This window comes from Grammomys surdaster, unplaced genomic scaffold (genome assembly GCF_004785775.1).
Source record: "Grammomys surdaster isolate TR1022 unplaced genomic scaffold, NIH_TR_1.0 192, whole genome shotgun sequence".
NCBI lineage: Eukaryota > Metazoa > Chordata > Mammalia > Rodentia > Muridae > Grammomys > Grammomys surdaster.
In genome coordinates this window covers 1,068,650-1,086,976 of record NW_021604637.1, presented here as the reverse complement: position 1 = coordinate 1,086,976, position 18,327 = coordinate 1,068,650, and positions in this window count along the sequence as shown.

The following is an 18,327-nucleotide window of genomic DNA, read 5'->3' as shown; positions in this document are numbered from 1 at the left end:
CCAACATAAGCTGCCAGGTGGAGAAGCTCAAATATAAGATTGACTGCTCACTACCATTGGTGGAAATAAATGGATGCCCACGAGTAATTGCTGAACCAGTGTGTCCATCCCATTGTATCTTATTAAACCTGGTCCATTATTTAAGTTGCTCATGATTCTTATGTCCTACCATTAACTATAGCAGGAAGCCCTCCAAACCCCACTGTCTGTGCTCCGAAGAAGACAAAGTATATCCTCAGGCCACACCCACTCACCGCCACCTTTTGTGTAGCCTGTGACTTAGAAATGAGTTTTACATTTTTAAGTGGTTGGGAAGAAAAATCCAAGAGAGAATAATATTTTGCGGTAAGTTGAGTTGATATGTTCACCTCTAAAAGTTAAACAAATATCTACGTACAGCCACTCTTGTTTATTATGTATTGTCTGTGGCTGCTTCAGAACTGTCACAACAGAGCTGACATGGTTACTAGGTGTCCCTTTATAGAGTAGCTCTGGACATCCCTACTCCTCAGAGACCATTAATGCTCTCTGAGCATTAGTCAAAACAAGGACTGGCATCATAGTCCTCAGCAGAGCACAGGCCAACGACATCAACATGGCCTCCAGAGCAACAACGGGACATGGGCACCAATATGAACTCAGTTTTCTTTTAGGGGCAGGCCACTGGGAATTTGATATGGACAATCCAAATTGAACTGACTTTTTTCTTATCATTATTTTCAGGAGGTCACAAAAGGTGGGGTGGACCTGGGAGGACTGGGAAGTGAGTGTGGTTGGGGTACATGATGTAAAATACCTAAATGATAAAAATATTATGCTAGGTAAAAAATGTTGAATGGCCCAAAGATAAGAATTGCCTCTGAACCAGATGAACCACCATATGTAGAGTCTGGAGACCTCCCTCCAGCAGGGGGCACTACCCTCTAACGCCAGCTCTCTAGGTACATTCCTGCCTGTTGCCATAGGCCCTCCCTCTATACTCAGCTTCTTTTTCTTTACTGTGCTCCCAAAACTTCTTGAGAAATTGTCTAAACCCAAGGGTAGAGGGTGGAGTGTATTACGTAAATTTCCTGTGTGTCCCTTGCTCCTCAGGCTAGCAATGAGGGCCATGAGACATCCACTCTCAGGCAGGTAAGGTGTGTAAAAGCCTATAACCATACTTAGGAATACTATTCAATTCCAACAGTCAGTCAGTTCAGCTGAAGGATGAGAATTCCTGCATTGAGCCTGATTAGTGTGCTAGTCCAGACATATCCACCTTGGAGACCCACGGGTCTTGTGAGTCTCAGAATTGCTATGAATATGGCCTAGCATATTTGCAGATGACAATGTCACGAACAACATGAAAAGGTTGGACCCTCCTGTCTAGAAGGTGGAGGAGGCAGTCTAACGTTTGGAGCTCTCTGGTCCCTGCCTCCTTTGGGCTCTGTTTATTGCTTTCACTTCAAAGCCAGCATGCCTCCTTGCTGGAGTCCTACCCTATTATAAGAACTATTTTGAGGCTCCACAACTTGACAAATTGACATCAGCCTTACATAAAAAACCCCTTTGGATTCCAAGGACAGTGGGAGAACCCTCTCTCCTGAACTACACAGAGGAGAGGGATTAATATTCTGAATCAATTATCTTTCATTTCTCTCATGTAACATATCATTTGGTTTCCATAAAGTTCTGGGCCATTGCCTTCTGGAAAAATTCATGGAGCCAGTGAGCAAACGAGAGGAAATGATTAAAAAGAATTTTCTCTCAATGCCACAAATTCACTGAAACTCTTTCAAGACTCTGGGCAATAGAGCCTTGGTGTTCTCTCTCTCTCTCTCTCTCTCTCTCTCTCTCTCTCTCTCTCTCTGTCTCTGTCTCTGTCTCTGTCTCTGTCTCTGTCTCTGTCTCTCTCTCCGCCTATTTTTCCATTTGTCCTCTGACAGCTGCTGAGCACCCAAGAAGCAGCTGGGGCGAGATGCAGGGACATGCTGGCAGGTAAGAACTCAAGGCCTTAAGAGACATCCCAGAACATCCATTTGCACTAAAGATGGACTCTCCTGAAAATGAACCACAGAATTCTAAAGTAAGACTTGCTCAGACAGACCACAAAACCAAAGCAAGAGAAAAATAAATCCATCAGGAATGACGAGACTGAGCCAGTCACTATTCCCAACTACAAATATAGTGACTGTGTTTGAACTGCTGAGAACAGGGGTCAGTGAGACCCCTTCATCCATGAAGCCCTCCTGGGTCCCCTCCTCCATGTAGCAGCACATAGGAAATCACACTGAGATCTTCCTAGAAAAATGTCTTTCTTAGTCACACACTCCTTTGACTGGTAAGATGTCTTAGCTGGAGATGCAGTGGGGAATGTTTTAGATTCCTTACAAGCCTCTCAGAGCACCTAAACACATATGGTTAATGAACAACACTTACCCAAAGAAGGAAGGCACTCTCCCCCTTTGATAAGTCTGAAGGGGGCATCTGCTAAAGGCAAATGCCTTCTGAACAAGATAGGCATTCTTCCTAAGTGTCTGCTCTTGACAGTTTTTAAATCCTATCTGCTTAAAATAGAGCCCTTAGATTCATGAATGCAGAAATGATCGACAGCTGTCAACCTGCTGGGTCACCGAGATATTTATGCTGCAAATAGGAAGATAAGGCTGATGCTGGGTAGTGGAGCTCCCTTCAGCCTACACCTTCATCAGAGACTGTGCCACAGAGTACTTGCATATCGGGAAATCATGGTGCAGATGGATTCTTCCTGAAGCCAGCAATTAAACCATAGTAATGATGTTCTCAGATGCTGGGGGCCTTTCGTCCACACAACAGTTAAGGACCATTTTAATTTTCATTTTTCATTCTCTCTCTCTCTTTGTGTGTGTAAGCATCTGGGTGTTTCGCCTGCACGGATATTTGTTCACTACTTTACAGAGGCCAGAAGAGGGCATCAGATGTCCTAGCACTGGAGTTACAGGCAGTTGTAAACTGTCATGTAGGTGTTGGGAATTGAACCTGAGTCCTCTGCAAGAGCAGTCCACCTCGTCATCCCCAATCAGATTTTATTCCTAACATGGTTTACATGAAGGCAGCAGAAAGAATCAGAACAAACAGGAACAGAATGAAGGTAGTCGAAGGTTGTCTTAGTTTTATGAAAAATGATTTTATATCTCATTACTTCTGAGTCTGACTTTGGCTTGTTGGAGAATGCAGCATGTGTTTGTTAAATTTTAAAGATGGCTGAAGCTTCCAACTCATTAGGAGCATCTGCTGGAAGTGTTGACATATGAAACTACTTATTTAAAGGCATCTGAGAAATGTCATAGCAACCAAGATGATAAGTCACATTACAAAGAAAAGGGAAGTCCTCAGAAGAGCCAAATTTCTCCAACTCTTTCACTTGGGGATGTTTGCCATTTGGGGGCATGGGGCAAGAAATGCAGGAACAGTAAAGGAGGGGATTGTTAGGAGGTAGAAGAGCCAGGAGACTTGGGCAATCTCTCAGCTGGGGAGACAGAGCTTGAGAGTCAGAGCTGTTAAGACAGCCAGGGAGCCTGGTGTGGTGTTGCATATCTATAATCCCAGCACTCAGGAGGCCGAGATGAAAAGATTTCAAATTCAAGGCCAGCCTGTGCTATATAATGAGAACCTGTGTCCCAAAAACAAGGTTTGAAAAGCAAGATCTCAGAGAGAAGCGAGGTGCAGATGAAAGGGCCCGTCCCCAAACAATCTTTCTTAGAATTACTTTCTGGATAAGTTGTACAGAAAAGAAGCTAAGAAGCCATCAGAGAGGGGCAAGGGTGAGAGAATTTTTCCTATAATCTCAAAGTGATGAGAAGAGGAGAATCGAGTCTTCGTCCTAGTAAAGAATAGGAATTTAGAAAACATTTTATGTGCTCATTGGAAGGCTGCAAAAGGAATGACATCATAGGAAAGGGAGAAAGAAAGAAAGAAAGAAAGAAAGAAAGAAAGGAAGGAAGGAAGGAAGGAAGGAAGGAAGGAAGGAAGAAAGAAAGAAAGGAGAGAAGGAGGGCAGGAGGGAGGGAGGGAGGGAGGGAAGGAGGGAAGAAGAAGAAAAGAAGAAAAGAAGGAAAGAAAAGCAGACGAGGGTGATATCCTGACTACACTGAAGTATTCCACCCTTCTGCTTCTTCCCAGTGATGGGTTGTCTTCCTTGGGGTAAAGTTACTTAGCATACAGTGAAACATAATTGTATAAAGCTAATCACACCAAGAAGCAGAACCAACCCAAACAATACACAATAAAAACAGGATTATCTCTGTCTTGGATTCTAGGCAAATTCTTTAAAATAACTATAATATATTCACAAAAAAATATTGAGCTGGACTATATATTTTCAAAAGTAGAAATTATAAAAAAAAATCATGAAAGGTAAAAACTCAGTAGATAACTTTAACAGAAGAGTGGATGCGGCTGAAAGGGGAGTTAGAATAGGAGAAGCCACAGTAGAAAAGAGACAAGGCTGAGTAAAGCAGAAAGGGATTGTAAAGTACAGAAAACACCATGAAATGCAGGGAGGACTGGAGATTTTTAAGTCTGAAGTATTGGTATCTCAGAAAGGGAGGGAAAATGAAAGGAATCAGAATTAAGATTTAAACAGACAACTAGCCAAGGATTCTCAAAAACCAAATAATTATATTCAAACCAAAGTTCAAGAAATACTATGAATCAAAGAATGAAAGATGAAAAAAAAGAACACAGGGTACATGACAGTAAAATTATTATAGCAAAAGTCAAGGAGAAAAAATTTAAGAAAAATAGTAGAACAAAAAATAGTGCATTGTCCTTTTAGGAGTGGGGAGGAAACCAAGACAGACAGACAGCTGACATCCTAGAATGAATAAATAAAGGAAAACCAGAAAATTGGAATAGAACCTTCACTGTGGAGAAAGAAATGGCCACACTCAAGTTTCATATGCAGCAAAATATCCTACAAAAGTCAGCTTAAATAAGCAATAATATTTAAAGGAGTAAACCAGGTGTTAGGCCTCTTGTCTACAGTCCTAGCACTTGAGAGGGAAAGGTAGAAAGACCAGAGGTCCTCATTTATATGGTGAGTCTGAAGCTATCTTAAATACACAATATGCCCCCATCAAATACTTCATCATAAAATTTAAAATATTCTAGAACTCTACATAAAACTATGTTATTAAGAGAAATTACAGAAGAGTTTAATAACAAAAGGTAGAAGTATCTTCACAAATTGTGAGACTTGTCAGGTTTAGTGACACATCCTTGAAATCTCAAAACTTGGGATCTAGAGACTGGGCATGATGCTGAGCTACATACCAAGATTGCTTCAAAAACCAATCAATCCATTGATCAATCAAGAAATACTAAGTGGGAGACATTGTAGAGTTCAGATGTCAGCTCAAATATATAGATACGTATGTGTATGTGTGTGCATGTGTTTCAAAATAGTCTGTAGATATAGTGTAAGCATAAATAGAATTCCAGTAACCATTTTCATGGTATTAATATGATAATCGAATAAATTAATTAATAATCAATAGAAATCAATTAATCAAGGCTTATTTTAAAGTTATGCACTTAATATAGAATACATTGCTCAAAGGACAGATGGCTGCCAGTATAGAACAGAACAGGGCACTGTATCCATGTATCAGACACACATATATGTGATCACTTGACCTATGACAGAAATGCTACTGAAGTACAACAGAAAAGGCTGTTGTTTTCAACAAATTTTGTCAGCTGGACAATCACATGGGGAAATGGACTACATGCCTTATGAAAATTTAATTTCAGATGGGCCTCATAGCTAACATGAAAGGTAAAAACAGCAATGCCTCCTCACCAAGACAGAATAATATCTTATGGCTTAGGAGTAGTACATGTTTCTTAGACAGGTCATTAAAACAAATCATAAATTAAAGATTGACCACTGAACTTCATCAAAATGAGTAGATTCCCTGCATCAAAGCAAGATGCCCAGGAAAAGGGCAACACACGGGATGAGATTTGTGATGTATATATTGATGATGCTTACCACCAGTGGTGGTTTGGTTTGTTTTTTTTTTTTTTTCCTTGTCAAATTGACACAATCTAGTGTCATTTGGGAAAAGAGAACCTTGTGAGAAAAATGACTCTATCGGATTGGCCTGTAAGCAAGCCTATGTGGCTTTTTTTTTTTTTAATGGTTGATGGTTAGGGGAAGGATATCTATCCCACTGTGGGTTGTTCTACCTCTGGGCGGGTGGTCCTGGGATGTATAAGAAAACAAGCTGAGAAAGCCATGGAGAACAAACAGGTACATAGCATTCCTCCACAAGCTATGCCTGAGTTCCCACCTCCAGATTTCTGCCTTGATAGCCTGCCCTGAACTTCTCTCAGTGTGGGGACTATGATGTGGGCAGTGGGAATCTATAACAGAGAGACCCTGTCTAAAAAAACAAAACGGGAATAAACTAGCACATGGCTGTTTGTAAAATGGATAGATCTAGAATCAGCCAGGAGACAAATGTTTAGGCAGGTCTGCGAGTTTCCAGGTATGGTTAGCTAAGGTGGAAACACCCACCTAAGCATGGTTGGTACATGCCCGGTCAGTCTAGCATGAGCATCAATCTCTCTCTGCTCTCTGACTGTAGGTGACATGTGCCAAGCTGCCTCAACTCCTGCAGCTACAAGTTCCCTACAGTGGTGGACTATAACCATGACCTGTGAGACAAAATAAACCCTGTGTTCCTAACCTGGCTTTTGCCAGGTATTTTGAGAAAAGTAACTGATACAGGATCTAGCAAAGGCCTTCTGCTCAGAATCTCCTACAAAGCACCAAGAAACAGTCACAATCCAGCTTTTCAACTAGGCCAAAGGCATCACAGGCACTCACAAGCATGCCAATAAGCACATGGACTGTTGCAAAACATTATAGATCATCAGAAACACTAATTAAAACCACAGTGAGATCCCATATACATGGGCCAGAACAGCTAAAATGTAAAAGAACCATGTCAAACCCTGCTGAAGATGTGGGGCCCTGACGACCAGATGCAAGACACTCTTAACTATAAAGGACATTACTCCACCATGCCAGTGAAGTTAAGGATACAGACACACAATGACCCAGCAGCTTCATTTTCAAGCATACACAGCAAAGAATTGCACTACGTTCTCCAAAGTCACCAGAAATACCAACAGGAGCACTATTTACAAATACTTCGAAGTGCAAATGACTCACTTGACCATCAGAGCTGTAACAGAGACATCATGGTAATGTCATACCATAAAACAATATAAAGCAATAAAAACAAGCTACTACTTTTCACAACAACCCAGAGGACACTAACAGACACAATGTTAACTCCCAAGAGATAGACATGAAATAGATCCCAATGTAGGACTCTCACTACAGATTTTAAAAAAGAAAAAGAGGTAACACGTTCATCCTAACAGTCCAGAGGTCAGGCTTCATGTCTACCTCTGGGGAAACAACTTGGAGCATAGAAAAAAAAAAAACATTGGAATGCTAAAAATGTTCTATATCTTAATCTGAGTTGTGATTAAACAAGGTGTGTATGTCTGTAAAAGTGAATCAAGCTATAAACTTTATATTTGCACATTTTATTGGGTGTAGCTTATACCTTAATAAAAGAGATATGGAAACTAAAATCAAAACCGAAGGCAAAACAAAGACAGTTCTAGAAAAACAAAACGCAAGAAAATTCACCATAGAGCTGAAGAAAATACTAGAGAAAGCCAGTCATGCTCTGTTCCGTTCTGCTCTCAGGCAGATGAGAATGATTCTAAATAGTGGGGGAGGGGGAAGTGGGGAGGCATGACCACAGTAAGAAGGAGCAGGGGTAACAAAGTGGCACATGTTCAAATCCTAGAATTGATTAGAGAAGGGAAAGTACTCATTTAAATTTGATCCTAGAAGGTCTTCGAGTCCTGTTTCTAAGAGATCTCACTACATGTATGAATATATGAAAAATCTTGCCCAACGTGAAAGCACACAACTGTAGTTCTAGTATGCAGGAAGCAAGGTCAAGGCCAGCCTGGGCTACACAGTAAGCTCATGGCCAGCCTAGGCTACACAGTGACCTCAAGGCCAGCCTGGGATACATAGCAAATCTTGTCTCTAATAAACAATAAAAACAAAATAAAACATCTAAAAGGGATTTGAACTCTGAAATCTGTTTGGTCACAAGTGTTTTATAACTGTATTTATGTGTGTGAGTTTGCATGTGCAGGACAATGCCCAGAGAGGTCAGAACAGAACACTGGATCTTCCAAAAGGAGCTAGTATTACATGTGGTTGTGTGCCACCTACCCAAAGTGGGTGACGAGGATGAAATTCCAGTCTTCCGTAAGAGCAGCAAGCTCTCTTAACCATGGAGCCGGCTCTCCAGTCACAAGCATTTTAAATAAGGAAAGTAAAACCTGATTATTCTGGTTTCATTAATGTAAATTTAAAATATGACATTAGACTTAATTATTGGAAAGCTTTCTTAAGCATCTCAAGAATCATTTAGAAATGTGAGTCTCCGTTTGCAATTACACATTGAATTGAATCTAAATCTTAGTGTTTCTATGAACATTTGGTGCCTGGATAAATATTTGCTTATTTTAACTATTTCTTTAGTAATAGTATGTTGATTGTATGTTTTAATGATAGTGTTTTTGATATGTTAAATGAGATATGATTTATGATAACTGTCAAAGATGCATTGTGTAGTACCAATATTGTCTTCAATAGGAAGATAAAGGATGCACAAGTAATATACATCTATGTTAACTGGCATGCATAGAGTATTGAAGCCTCTAAGTGGAATACTATACTAAATTAAAAGATACTACTATATTCGACTGCATAAATGAATATCATGATCAGGATAAAGCTATATATCAAAGAGTATATATGCTATAGATCCAATGATAGAAAGTGCAAAAAATAACTAAAAGTAGTTGATGTAGAGGCAAGCAAGGTAGGTAGGGCCAGAGAGAGAGCTCAGTGGGTAAAGGCACTTGCTGTCAACCCTGACTTAAGTTCAATCCCAGCACTCACATGGTGAATGAAAGAACTGACTTCTGCAAGTTGCCCTCTGACCTCTACACGTGCACACAATAAAAAATAAATAAAACTTGCTAAAATACCAATAAGGATAACTAATCCAAGAGCCTACCTAAGGAGATCTGGGGTGTGGTTACTATCATATTCCTTTACTGGGTGGTGGGTGGAACTGTCAGGCCAGTGTGCATCTTTACTTTGTAAGTTAATCAAACTCTATGCTATGATCTGTTCTCTTTTCTATATCCATAAAAACCCTATGTTAGATCTCCCAAAGAAATATGAATACAGTGATTGTTATTCTACAAGAGCAATGCTGGCTATCTGTGGCCATGGGCTCCAAGCAAAATTTCTCATGTTTTCAAATCAACTTTTGATTAGAAATTATCTATAATAATCCCTTGACATTATGTTTTATAGCCCATGATACAAATTAAATAATTTATACCTGACTTTATTTTATAGTAAGGTTTAAAATGTTACAATAAGACTCAATTTAATGAATTTAGAAGTATCTGTCTTAGGTAGCTTAAGATACCTGGGGCTTAGAAAATGTTTCATGGTACAGGACCTCCAATTCACAGACCAGCCATCTGGGAGCATTTGAACTTCTAATTCACAAGTTGCTTCTTCTTAAAAAATATCTGAATTTGAAAAAAAATTAACCAGAAGACAGGCATAGTGGTCCACAGTTATAATCCTGGCACCTGGGAGTTGAAGGGAAACAATATAGAGCTTAGGGTTACCCTTAGCTACATGGAAAGTTTCAGACTAACCTGGGCTACATGAGACTATGATTCAGAAAACAAATAAAAGAAGCTGGAGAGATGGCACAGTGGTGAAGAACACTTGCTGCCTTTACAAAGGACCAGAATTTTTTTTTCCCAGCATCCACAGTGGGAGGCTCACAACTGCCTGTAACTCCAGCTCTAGGAGATTTGGTGATTTCCCCTGACTTTAGCAGGACTTAATCCAAGGTTCTCAATAAACAATTAATACATCTAGCAGAAGGTAACAGGATGAATCTTAGTCCTTCGAGAAGTCTGACCCACAGAAACAAATTCACTCAATCATGCATGGATTGCATGAAGATAGACACTCCATTGTCAGATATTGAGAATACTTGAGTCATTTTTATCCAATCCCCACACATGCATACCCATGATCAAAATGTCCACCCAACCCCAAGGTCAGTGTGGTACAGTAGCCTAGGACCATTAATTTGGGGGTCAGAGTACGTGAGCCCAAATCCAGCACATTCACTTAGAGAATGTCATTGTGCCACCAAGCTGGCTTTCAGTTTCTTTGTGCCAAATGCTGATATTTATTTACTAAATATTAGCCACTCGACCGCCATTTAATCTACATCTGGTGTCAGCAACAACAGCTTTGTTCAGAATACCAACTTGCAATGTCCACTAACCATTACCAAGTCATCAGAATAATTGAGTTTAGAATGATGAATGTAAAAATCTGAATTAAGACAATTCTGAGTGAAGAATTCATTTCTATTCAGAGGAGCTTTAATGTTCTCATGGAGTCCACTGGGTGCCAACCCCGAATACAGAGTCTACACAGGGAGCTTATGGTGACTCATTAACCGACTTTAACTGAATAGAGCACTGGCTGACCACGGTGCTGACTCTCAGAGAACTAAGGACAAAGAGAATACACTGTCTAACAAATCACTCAGGAATTACAGTACCAAGTATTCAAAATGTTCACATTAGAGCTGGCAAGACGGCTCAGCAGATCAGGGCCCTAGAAAACTGATCTCTGGGACCTGCATAGTTGAAAGAGAAAATTAACATCCCTAAATTGTTCCCTGAGCTACATACACACACACATACAGACACAGGGACACACAGACACACAGACACACATTCTCACACACTCACAATAAATACAGTCTAAAGTTAATTAATTAGTTAATTGTTGACATTTAAGAACATAAGAAATTTCAGGTTGCTTGAAAGTACCGGGAATATGTGACTCCCTGGACCACAGTGACTGCCAGATGATAACCTAACCGTATTAATCAATACTCAGTTCTGAAATAAATGACCACTTTACACCATAGAACTTGTCTTCCAATGTACTCTAAACCTGTATCTTCTCTTTTTTTCTAGTTTTACTCTTCAATGACTTGCAACAATGAGGCACGTTTAGGGGGAGCGCGCATATCATATCACATTTTTGATATATGCAAAACTGGTGTATTCAGCATATCCATGAACCCAGAAATTAATCATTTCTTTGTTAGTGAGAATGGGGTTTTAAATCCTGCTGTGAATGGTTTAAAATATATCTAACCCAGCACTGCTAGGCATTGTTACGAGAAGCACAATTGAGCATCAGACCTGCTACCCCTATTGTACCTAAGTCTGTGTTCTTGACCAAAGGCTGCACACACCAACCCCTGCCCTCCTCAGCCTTGAGGCATCTCTGCTGCCCTCCTCACTTCTGTCCCCATCAGCTTCATCATGTTTCATGTATGACTGAAGTCATTCTGTGCTTTCTTATGTATTTTAATTATCTACTACCAACAACTTTATATACTTCTTTTACTGTATTTCCTTTTTTTAATGACTGACTTCTATTTTAAGCTACTCATCACTGCAAGTTTTCAATATCAAAAGTAAGGTAGGCTACGGTTCATTAAGCGTCGTTCACACCTGCTGTGTTTTAGAAGCCTTAACTACCCTGTCTCCTCTCATTATCTTCAACTGGTAAATTATTAAATTCCAGAAATGGCCTGGTTTTCAGGGATTAAGTGAAAATCATCTGAAATCAAATATTTTTCACATATGTGCTGTGGACCGTGTAAAACTGCAGTGCATGTTTGGTGAGCATTAAAGGTAATTGTCTTTCCCAACTCTGGAAATATTTTTGTGTGTTTTGTAAGCAGGCAAAAATCTCATGCTTTGTAGCTAGAAATTGTTGTATTTCACAAGTGGATATAGTTCTTTTACTCATTGTAGTTTTTCCCATAGTTTCTATAAACTGATGTCCTCTGCCCTGCTCATGGATGTGATAAGGTTTTGTTAAGAAAGCAATTCAAAAGCTAAGATACTAATTAATTATGCAGATATGAAAAGGCAAGCATCGTTATCAATTCCTCTTTCTGGCTAAAGAGCTTGGATACTGAAGGTTAAGACAGAGAGGTGGGGAATGGGGTGGGGGTAGAGAATAGAATTAAAATGGCCCCACCCCAGAGCCTGAGCTCTTAACTAATATGCTACACTAAACAAACAGACATCTATTACAAATCCTGACAGTAGGGAAGACATCAGGATGGATAGGATGAAGATGAGACCATTGCTATTACTATATCTTCTGGGTCACTGGGTAGAGAATCCACTAATATAGTCAGGGTAGCCTTTTGTGTCCTGGAAGATGGACCAGTGCCGCTAGGCTCAAAGGCATTTCCAGACGGAGGAACAAGTTCGAAGACACTGAATCAATTGTGATTGCAGCTAAAGGATCTGCCGTGTCCCACGATCTGATTAGGGGAGGTAGGTCAAAGACCTGGCTCACTCATGGCCTAGGAGGTCTTCTTAAGACCTCTGTCTCAGGTCTATCCTCCATGTCTGGCAATGACACACAGTAGGCACTCAGTCAAAGATGAATATCCTTAGGTTGTGCTATGTCTAGACCTGTTGAAAGGTTCAGTCATTTTTTGTGAGAGTGGACATTAGGCAAGAGGATCAGGACTATTTAGGCCCAGACAACCACTTAATTCTCATTAGTTCCCTCGTCTTTGCTGAGCTGTCCTCATGCAAGCACAGATCAGACTGACAGCCTCTGCTCACATCCTCCACATCTGCTTTACTTACAGCTCAAAATGAGGACTTTCCCTCACCTCACTAGAACCCTGTCGTCCCCAGTGGATTTCAACCGTCCAGGCATGCTAATTGGATCAAGTCAGAAATCGGGGTTTCTGTTAAATCAGCCATCCTGCCTTGTGACAGCCTGTATGAATTGGTGTCCTCATGGTATATTGAGCTTTAGAACAAGTACTTCTAGGATGAAATTTCCTTCTTTAACCCAAGCTGGCCCACTACCCAGCTGATTTGTTTTTAGCCCCAACCATTCCCAAATCGCAACACAGAGCACTCCTCTGCCTACCAGATGTGATTTATGGTATGTACCCCTCCTGGGCTCATAAGAAACAACAGAACTTACCGGAATGCCCGACTCCTTCATGTACAGCTCTGCCCAGAGTAACCCTAAGTCAGCCTGTGACCAACTCATATGACTTATCCTTAACCCTGAACATACAGAGCCCTCTCCATCCTGGAGCTTCAGTCATCATTTTGCGATCTTATCACCCCTTCCTTGTTTGCTTTCCACTGACCCTATCCCTCAGCCCTACCCAGATCTGGGCAAACAAGTCACAGCATCGGACATGATGAGTCCACATCCAGAATGACCCAAGTCTTTCTGTTCACCACTCTTGTAGTCCATCTCCTGTTACCATCTCACAGTATGGTGCTGATGATGGGTCCCAAAGGGCTCCCTGAGAGGAACTCAACACGTTCCATTTGGTATCCTATTCTCTCCTGATTACAGGAACAGAGGTAGTTGAGAGTTTAAAGGCCATTGTCTTGATTTATGGAATTTGTCTCTAAATTGGACTGGTAACTGCTGTAGCACTTAAATAGTAAAACCAAAGTTAAATAAACCACCCCACGCCACGCCACCCCACCCCCCAGCACGTGGAAGATCTTCACCCTTTCCTGGACCCTGAGGGATTGTTGAAAGACTCTAGGAGAATCCGGGACTTCTAGGTGTGCTAGGGAACACCCAAGGTGGCGTAAGGCTGGCTCTCTGTGACAAAACATTCTCATCACAGGATATTTTGAATCAAAATATCCTTTGGTACTTTGAGGTCTAGTGACCAGGGATGATGGAAGTGGCCCAGTGTCAGGAAAGCAAGTCCTTGCAGAATATTCTGATTTATTTGGTGCGTTGAAATACATCCTGGCATCCTTATAATTTTTTGCATTCCAGCAACTTGGCTACTCACAGAGTCTCTTTCAGCCCCTACCTTCCCTTGTTTGCCTTCTGTTTTACTCACAGGACTAAGCTGGTGAAGGATTTGTGGAGCAGTCTCTGTATGTTATTTTAAACCAGTAAGGCAGGTAAAACCCTTTATTGAGCCTTTATTGTTCTCAGGAATGAGGTAAGTAAACGGGGTTGAGAAACAGACTTCAACACCAAAAAGAAATTTTTTTTTTCAGGATATCTTTTAAAATGCAATTCTGACATAATTTATTAGTTTGGTTAGCAAGCTTCGCTTTGTTGACTCTGCCATGCTCTTTGCCTCTGTCAGGAGAGGGCCGACAGAGGGTGTTCTTTATTGATTTCCATAATTGATGTCAGAGAGTCCCATTACATCTCTGGGTGCTCAAACTTTTTAAAAAGTACTGCATTCATTTCTTTGCGCTAGGAGAATAGCTATTCCCTCTATACTGCAGTGAAGAAACATTCCGGGTCCCTTAAAAACCTTTAATGACTCAACAGCGTTAAAAGCACACCCTTTCCACTCTTTAATTATATCAGGCTACTGTAGTAGTGAAGTTAGCTAAATTGCAACTCCAGTAGGAGTGACCTGGACCACAAGGCGGGTGGGTTTCAAGCATCTGGCTGGCTTCCCCAGTAATTTATGATGGATGGAAGTTTATTAACACAAAACAGCTGAATGGGAACGGGGGCTGCTTTTCATATTCAGTGTATGTCCTAAACAGAAGAACAGCATCTGGCCCTTCCCTGCATGATTACATAAGGAACTTTTCCCCCCTTTGGTAAACCTGATTTGCACATGAAATTCATTTGGCTTCTTTAACGATTTACCTACCCTGAGACTTTAACCTGCTAATAAGCCCCATGCTGGCGCAATTAGTAACTGATTCTAAAGCTCTTTCTAAAAAAAAAAAAAAAAAAAAGATACGAGAATTTTTAATTCAGAGTTCCTTCCCCAGTGTGTTTCTATAAATGACAGAAACACAGAAATGGAACTAATTAAGTTATTAAAAATATATTTAAAGGAAAAATACTGAGCTGCTGGATATGAAAATATATTAACCAGGAATAGATGAGTTTTAATCTCAAGTAAGATCGTGCAAAGGAAAGTGTTCCACAGATTGCTTGGAAGTGGTCTCTGTTTTTGTAGTGGGACTTGAACCTGGAACCCCTGGCTTGCTGTGGAGCACTCCAACACTAGCTTGATCCCCAGTTCCCACCTTCTTTGGGTTTTTTGCTTCTTTTGTTTGGGGGTTTTGGTTTCCTTTATTTACTTGTTTTGGTTTTGTGGTGTATGTGCGGGGTGGGGGGTGGGGGTTGTTGGAGTTTGAGAGTTTTGCTTGTGTTTTTTTCTTTTATATTTTTAAGGCAAGAAATCTCCCTAGGTTGCTTAGGCTGACCCTGAACTTAGTCTGTAGCTCAGAGTCACTTTGAATCTTGGTATTTTCCTACCTCCACCCCTGAGTAGTTGGGATTATAAACCAGCCCCATCAGGCCTGGCTGGGAATATTGTAAGTATAACAAACACGGACAATATGAGTTACAGAGATTATAAAACACAGATCTACTTAGGTACTTAATTTTTTTTTCAAGTTTTTCTTCTTCCCAAAAACTTGTCAGAGAGAAAGCAATTCTCATTTACTTAAACATTCAAGAGCTAAATTTCCCATGCTTTATCACTTCATTAAAATCTTTCTTGACAGACACCCACATAATCGTGTGAAGCAGCAATGGTTTCATCCATCCAGTGGGGAGAACAGAACAGGACAGTGTCTTTTTCTCACAGGAAATTTGAATCCCCACAGGTAGCTGCACCTCAACACAAACTGGAGAAGCAAATCTGTACTGGTTGAGCTCACTGCCTGCTGTGTAGAGAAATGTTCCAACCACTTTCACCCTTGCCAGCTCTTCAACAGCACAGGAAACCTGGATCTTTGTGAGCTAGAAAAGACTATTAGAGTAATGAATTACATAGGTAATCCAAGTTTTTAAAACCCCATTTCCCCCAAGTCTTTGACTCTCCCAAGAAAGTCTAAATGGAAATACAGGAGTATGATTTCAGTATTTGACTCTCTCTGTGAAGAACATGCAACACACAGGTCCCAGCTACGCCTGGGCCTCTCTTATCTTGAATTTATTTTCTTAAGTGTGCTAACAAGAGTAGCGAGTGTCAACATCTGTCTCCACACAGTCATGGCTTTATTTTTGCTAGGAAACATTTGCCTTCCAAACGCTAATGGGCTGAATTGGCTTTTATTTATTTTCTGTCGGCCTGTCACGTCCCACCACAGGAAGACAGACCATTTTCTGAGCTTGGGACATGATGGGACTAGTTAGCTTATTTTGACTATGTGACTGTTAGTGATACAATCCAGGACAGCTCCCGGCAAAGGACTCTGAAGTAGGAGATGCTGTCCAGTGAAGGATGGCTCTGGTCCATAGCTCCCGGGTGGGAGGCAGCCACCTCCTTCAGGATTGAGACATCCTTTGTAGGACAGTAGGGAATGATGTGCCTATTTTCTCCACAGGAAAAAGCCCAGTAACTCAATGTCTGAGTTAGTAGAAAATCTTTGTGAAATCTACTTTCAAAGCAACAGGTTAAATCCATAACTTCATGGAACAGTATCATAGACTTTATAGAGAGAATTAAGATGTAGTTCAAGAATGGACTCTTTCTGTCTGTTCAAACCTTGACCAGAGTTGACCACAAACTCATGGGATAGTAGGCCCTGAAGTGAGCGGTGCTAACACATCAAGGAATCCCCTGAAAGCCTTGTGAATGGCAGGCTCTCACGATGAGATGGTGGTATGTGCCTGTAATATTGGCACTAGGTGAGGAGGATTCCACGTTTGAGGCTAACCTCACATACATGGCAATCTGGAGGCCAGCCTGGGCTATGTTATCATGTCTCAAAAATAAAAGGCAGATTCTCAAGTTTTAGAAATCAAGACCAACTGGTGAAGGCTCCAGGTGGCTCCCATACGTGGGCTACCAGACCACACACTGATTGATATGAGGTTCTGGATATGAAAGATAAATGAACTTATATTTGTTTATGTCTGTCTTCCTTCTCTAGACAGCAAAGCCAGAGGTTGATAAGTTTTTTTTTTTCCTATGAAGAGCCAGAGAGCAAATATATTAAGCTTTGTGAGCCAAGAGGCCACATACTTTGCCATTGTAGCATGGACCCCACTAGACAAGTATACAAACTACCAACATGTTCAAGATGAGCGAGGGCTGAGTCTGGCCAGGGTCCACAGGTTGCAACTCCTCTCTTGGAGTAGGAACCTAGTCTACTTCGCCTGGAGTCCCACATCTGCACAGTGTTTGCCAGATGGTGTCTGGTTGAGAAACGGTGAGGGAGTGTTCACAGTCCTTGCCTCAGGGACACACATTCTGGTGCAGTGGAAAGGAGGTGAAACAGCAAAGGAGTGTGATGTAAGAGGCCCATGTTCCGTGTGTTCAGGGAATATGAGGGTAGAAGGAGTATCAGGAGTCAGGGTACCAGGTAGAGCAAATACAAATTCAGGACTCTCAGTTAATCTTCAACTTTTGTAAGGGAGACGGTGACTACAGTACTGAGAACATATACTGGAAACATATGTGCTGGCTGCTGGACAGACAGCTCAGTGGGCAAAGTATGTGCTGGATGAGCGTGAGGACCTGAGTTCAGATTTCTAGCACTCACAGAGAAAGCTGCGCACAAAGCTCTGTTTGTAACCTGAGACCCGGGAAGCAGATGGATCTCTAGAGCTTGCCTGAGAAGATCAAGCTGCTCCAGACACAGCCTGGAGCCTCAAAACCAACAAGGGGGTAGAAAACGATAGAGGATGGCACTTAATGCAAATGCCTGGGTTCAGTGGCCACAGGTATGGGTGTGTGCAGATGCACACATATGCCGAATATGCGCATACGTCACCCCTCACAAAAAAAAATGTTCATCTGAAACTCACATTTAACTACCTGCCCTCTGAGCAGGGAAATTCAGGGAAGTTCTCAGGACTGTGAGCTGTGCAAGTAGAGAGCAGGTACCTGGAAATAAAAGAAGCCAAAGAATTTGAAGGGTGGGACAAAATGAGTGCCACAAAACTGACACCCCAAGAGTTAGGGGCCACTTCTCATCTGGGCCCAGGTGTGGCTGTGGGGGATGGCTGAGCCCACAGCCAGGCTTGGAGATAGGGGTAATAGCTTTGACCCTGAACGAAAGGGTCAGACTCAATCCTGCAGATAACAGTGAAGGAGTCAAGGTCCCTAAGCAGAGTAGTGACTG